Source organism: Stomoxys calcitrans, chromosome 2, assembly GCF_963082655.1.
Source record: "Stomoxys calcitrans chromosome 2, idStoCalc2.1, whole genome shotgun sequence".
In the NCBI taxonomy this organism is placed as follows: domain Eukaryota; kingdom Metazoa; phylum Arthropoda; class Insecta; order Diptera; family Muscidae; genus Stomoxys; species Stomoxys calcitrans.
This window is the reverse complement of record NC_081553.1, coordinates 173,518,703-173,525,284: the sequence shown is the minus strand read 5'-3', so window position 1 is coordinate 173,525,284 and position 6,582 is coordinate 173,518,703.

The window sequence follows — 6,582 nt, the reverse complement described above, 5'->3', positions numbered from 1 at the left end:
AAATAGTGAGTTGTGTTACGCTCCTCCGCAACTTTCTGCATTTTGGCCCGAATCGGTCCAGATTTGGATATAGCAGCCATATAGACCGACCTCTTGATTTAAAGTCTTGGGCCCATAAAAGGCGCACTTATTGTCGGATTTTGCCGAAATTTCGGACAGTGAGTTGTATTAGGCCCTTCGACGTAATTCTTCACTTTGGCCCAGATCGGTCCAGATTTGGACATAGCTGCCATATCCGATTTAACCGATCTCCGATTTTGACCAAATTCGACACGGATATTGAGTGTTCTAATTAGTACAAGTCATTGTTCAATTTTGAAGAAAAAAATATTGGTCTTTTTGGTAGCCATATCCAAATACAGACCGATCTGAACCATAAACGACATGGATGTCGAAAAACCTAATATCAGTCACTGTGTCAAATTTGAGCGAAATCGGATTATAAATGTACCTTTTATGTGGCCAAGACTTTAAATCGAGAAATCGGCCTGTATGGCAACTATATGCAAATCTGGACCGATCTGCGCCAAATTGAAGAAGGATGTCGAAGAGCCCAACACAACTCACTGTCCCAAATTTCAGCAAAATCGGATAATAAATGAAATTTTTATGGGCCTCAGGCCCTAAATCAGAGGATCGTTCTATATGGGGGCTATATCAAGATAAGTGCAAAGTTTCAGCTCAATATCTATATTTCTAAAGACTGTAGCGTGATTTCAACAGACAGACGGACGGAAAGCGGACGGACATGGCTATATCGTCTTAGATTTTTACGCTGATCAAGAATATATATACTTTATAGGGTCGAAAATGTATATTTCGATGTGTAGCAAACGGAATGACAAAAATAATATACCCCCATCTTTCGGTGGTGGGTATAAAAACCACTCGAGCTTTCAAAAGTCCAGATCTCCCATTCGGGCTAATGTTTGTTTTCTTCATATGTGCCCTAAACACATGCAAAAAATTTTTTGCACCACACAATATTTGTAGCCTCCGCAGCAAACTTGGTACAAAGACCGATTTTTAAATAATCTTTATTCGAAGTGGGTATTTTGGGGAAAAAATCTCGTACCGTATTTAGTTTTGATTTTTTTCGAGCACTATCCTGCAAAAATGAATTTTGAAATTCGGGCCACAAATCAAGATTGAGGTACTTTAACTCAGTTTTTAATATCATATTCGTATTCTTCTCTCCAATACCTTTCATTTGATACCTATATTGTCCGAAATAGGTCCACTTTCGATTTTGGGGATTTTGTGTTTTTTTGATTTTTTTTTTTTCTAAAACCCTCCATTTCGGTTTATTTATTTTAACCTATAAGGATAAATGTCGTATCTATTGCAACCTTAGCTAAAAAAAGCCGAAGCAATCGGCGGTAGAAATCGATTAAATCCATTTCGACTTGACATTGCCGTCAATGTCTTTTATGCTTGGACAATCAAGCGTATCTTGTCTTCCACTGAGTAGTCTTCCGAATATTATCTAATTGATTTTTACCTTACAGCGGAAGCTTATCAGGCACGGCGCTGGTCGTGCTATTCAGTTACTATCGAATACACTTCATTATTTCCATACCGTTATAGTCCAAGTTATCTGATTATAACTTGTAATAACAGCCTAAACTTAAACTTACCAACTACAAATTTGATATTTAAATCTGGTAGTTCATAGCCACCTGCAGCACAGCTATACGAATTTTATATAAACAAGTAAAATCGCATTAAGTTCGACCAGACCGAATCTTATATACCCTCCATCATGGATCGCATGCGACAAGATCCTTGACTGACGTTTTGAAATATATGGGAACTAATCAAGTTATAGACCGATATAAAGCGCACCTGTCATGGCAGTTAGAAGTTATACAAACATACCACATTCATAATTTCAGCCAAATCGTATAGTAATTGCGCCCTCTAGAGGGCGCCGATGTCCTCAAATAGGGACATTGGATTATATGGCAGCTACATCCGGCTATCAACCGGTTTCGATTGTACTAGACACGGCTGTTGAAAGTCATAACAAATCGTAACGTGCAAAAATGCAGCCAAATCGGATTATGATTGCGGCTTCTAGAGACTCAAGAAATCAATTTGGGCGATGGGTTTATATGGCAGCTATATCAGGTAAACAATCGTTTTCAACCATATTTGATATGGATGTTGGAAGTCATAACAAATCACATTATACAACATTTCAGCAAAATCGCTCAAGGCTCAAAATCGCAAGTGGCTTAAGAAGTCAATATTCAAGATTGATTTATTTATCAACTATATCAATACAGGGACCGATTTGGCCCATTCACAATTACACCTATAGAAAGTATTTGTGCAAAGTTTCAAGCACCTAGCTTTATTCCTTCGAAAGTTAGCGCGCCTTCGACAGTCCGACGGACATGGCTTAATCGATAGAGAATGTCAAGACCATCAAGAAGATATGTACTTTGTTGAGCCTCAGATGGAGGCCACCGTAGCACAGAGGTTAGCATGTCCGCCTATGAAGCTGAACGCCAGGCAGCGAATCCAGGCGAGACCATCAAAAAAAATTTTTAGCGGTGGATTTCTTCTCAACATTTGTGAAGTACTATGCCATGTAAAACTTCTCTCCAAAGAGGTATCGCACTGCGGCACACCGTTCGGACTCGGCTATAAAAAGGAGGCCCCTTATCATTGAGCTTAGACTTCAATCGGACTGCACTCATTGATATATGAGAAGTTTGCCCCTGTTCCTTAGTGGAATGTTCATGGGCAAAATTTGCATTTTGTTATATCTCAGATCAGTATATCGACGTTTTACAAACAGACTGGCGAAATTAGTATACCCTCATCCTATGGTGCAGGGTATACCAAAAATTGTTATGTTTATCGTGTCATATGAGGTGTAATTTCTATACTCTTACCACTGTTTTTCTTATCGCATATGAAATTGATTAAGTGCAAAAAGGAAAATCACATGTCATTCTCTAATGGTATACACTTTTACTGCTATTAGCCAATAATAAAAAAATTAAATTAAGAGACGAACACTGTATACTAGAATGGGTCAAATATTTTTGCGCCAAATCCAAATTATTATTCTTCAGCTTTGAATATTGTGGATAAAAATTAATTTTGAATAATCGAAAATCTCGAAATTATGTTCATACTCTCCACCATAGGATGGGGGTATACTAACTTCGTCATTCTGTTTGTAATACCTCGACATATGCGTCTGAGACCCCATAAAATATATATATTATTGTACGTCATGTCATTTTAAGTCGATCTAGCCAAGACCGTCCGTCTCTCTATCCGTCCGTCTGTCTGTCGAAAGCACGCTAACTTTGGAAGGAGTAAAGCTAGGAGCTTGAAATTTTGTACAAATACTTTTTACAGGTGTAGGTCGGTTGGGATTGTAAATGGGCCTAATCGGTCCATGTTTTGATATAGCTACCATATAAACCGATCTTAGGTCTTGACTTCTTGAGCCTCTAGAGGGCGCAATTCTTATCTGATTGGAATGAAATTTTGCACGATGTGTTTTGGTATCACTTCCAACAACTGCACTTAATAATCTTGAGCCTTTAGAGGGCGTAATTCTCATCCGATTTGGCTGAAATTTCGCTGTGCCAAGTACGGTTTAAATCGGTCTATAACTTCATATAGCTGCCATATAAACCGATCTTGGATTTTGACTTCTTGACCAACTAGAATGCGCAATTCCTATCCGATTTAGCTGAAATTTTGCATGAGGTGTTTTGTTATGACTTCCAATAACTATGTCAAATATGGTTCAAATCGGTTCATAACCTGATATAGCTGCCGCATAAACCGATCTGGGATCTTGACGTCTTAGGCTTCAAGAGGGCGTAATTATTATCCGATTTGACTGAAATTTTGTACATGACCTTCAATATACGGGTCAAATATGGTCTGAATCGGTCTTCAGCCTGATATAGCTCCCCTATAAACCGATCTGCCTATTTTACTTCTTGAGCCCCTAAAAGGCCCAACTCTTATCCGATTTGACTGAAATTTTACATATACTACTATGGTCTCCAACACTCAATTCTATTAGCATAGCAATTATTTTCTTTTATCCTTTGTTTGTCTAAAAAGAGATACCGGGAAAGAACTCGACAAATGCGATCAATGGTGAAGGGTATATAAGATTCGGTCGGGCCAAACTTAGCACGCTTTTACTTGTTAATAATCGGTTTGTTTGGAAAAGTTTCTTTAGTTGATGCATTAATAAATTTTTTCGTACCCTCCATGTGAACCACACTATGATTTACATGACTTCTTCTCTTGTTCCAAATAGAATTTTCGTAATGAAACGCATCTGTATATAAATTTTCGAATTTTAACAATTATATCCACCATAGACTAGAAATTCACACTACCCAAACTCCTGGAAAACACGCAAGGAAAACCAAACGACACTTGTGAACATATGTATACGACTTTAAAGAATGACGCTTAACAAACTAAAAGCATACATACATACATATGTATATGAAAGATGATACAAACAGATCAGCCACTCCAAACTCTACACTAATAAAACCATATTTGGTTTTAAATAAATTGGCATGCGTTGGATTTTCGTTGCGGTGGGAAATATTTTTATTTTATACTTCAAAGGAATAAAAATGAACAGAAAAACCAAGCACATGATAAGAACAAAAAAAAAATTGATATTATAAATTGCAATTATTAGATTATAAACGAATATATATGCATGTGTATAAGTATGTGTTAGCCAAAAAGAAAACCCACAAAATTTATCATGCACTGTGGGTTCATTACATAAAAATATGAAATGAAATCTTTTTTTTTCCTTTTTTTCCCATAAAAGCCACATTTTTTATCCGATTCTGCTGAAATTTGGGATAGTGAGTTGTGTTAAGACTTTCGACATCTTCCTTCAATTTGGCCCAGATCGGTCCAAATTTGGATATAGCTGCCATATAGACCGATCTCTCGATTTAAGGTTTTGTACCCATAAAAGGCGCGTTTATTGTCCTATGTCGCGGAAATTTGGGACTGTGAGTTAAGTTGAGTCCCTTGACATACTTCTGCAATATGGACAGATCGGTCCAGATTTGGATATAGCTGCCACATAGACCATCTTTCGATTTAAGGTTTTGGCCCCATAAAGGGCGCTATTATTGTCCGATTTCACCGAAATTTGGGACTGTGAGTTCTGTTAGACCCTTCGACATTTTTCTGCAACTTAGCCCAAATCGGTCCAGATTAGGATATAGGTGCCTTATGTACCGATATCGTATATCGTTCAGATCGATTTATATTTGGATATTACTACTAAAAAGACCAATATTTTGTTATACCCAATTGAACAATGACTTGTACTTATTTTTTACATATATATTTCTATTTAGCTGCAATGGGGCATAAGGTATGCATTTTTCACCGGATTTTGACGAAAGGTGATTTACACATATACCCAAGGTGGTGGGTATCTAAAGTTCGGCCCGGCCGAACTTAACGCCTTTTTACTTGTTTTAGAATGTCTTTTCAACAAGCATCACGCGCCTTTTTCACCAGATAGCACAACTTTCCGCCATTTTTCATGGAGCTACTCTACATGAGCTTTAGAAAAAGTAAATTTTCTCGCTATGTGTTTACCAGAAAGAAGGGGCAACTTTCCACAAAATTCGGTGAAAAATGCATACCTTATGCCACATAGCAGCTATATCGAAATATCTGGCCTAATCTGTGCCATATTGCAAAAGAATGTCGAGGGGCTTAACACAACTCACTGTTCCAAATTTCGGCGACATCGGACAGTAAATGCGCATTTTATGGGCGCAAGACCTTAAATCGAGAGATCGGTCTATATGGCGGCTATATCCAAATATGAACCGATCTGGGTTCATCCAAATTGAAGACGGATATCGAGTGGCCTAACACAACACACTGTTCCAAATTTCAGCAAAATCGGATAACAAATTGAAGACGGATATCGAGTGGCCTAACCCAACACACTGTTCCAAATTTCAGCAAAATCGGATAATAAATGTGACTTTTATGGGCCTTAGACCCTAAAACGACGGATCGGTCTATATGGGGGCTATATCAAGATGTAGTCCGACATAGCCCATTTTCGAACTTAAGCTGCTTATAGACAAAAAAAGAATCTGCGCAAAGTTTCAGCTCAATATCTTTATTTTTAAAAACTGTCGTCTTAGATTTTTGGCTGACCAAGAATATATATACTTTGTAAGTCGGTAATGGATATTTCGATGTGTTGCAAACGGAATGACAAAATGAATATACCCCCATCCTTCGATGGTGGATATAATTACGAGATTTGAGAGAGAAACGTCATGTGGATCTCCCGATTTGACTTCTTCAGCCCCTAGAAGCTAAAATTTTAATCCGATTTTGCCTTAATTTTGCACATGGTGTTCCCCAATGACCTCCAATAACTGTGCCAAGTAAGGTCTAAATCGGTCTTAAACCTGATATAGCTCCAATATAAACCAATCTCCCGATTTGACTTCTTGAGCCCTTACAAGCCACAATTTTTGTCCGATTTGGCTGTATTTTACATGTAGTGATCTGTTATGACTTCCA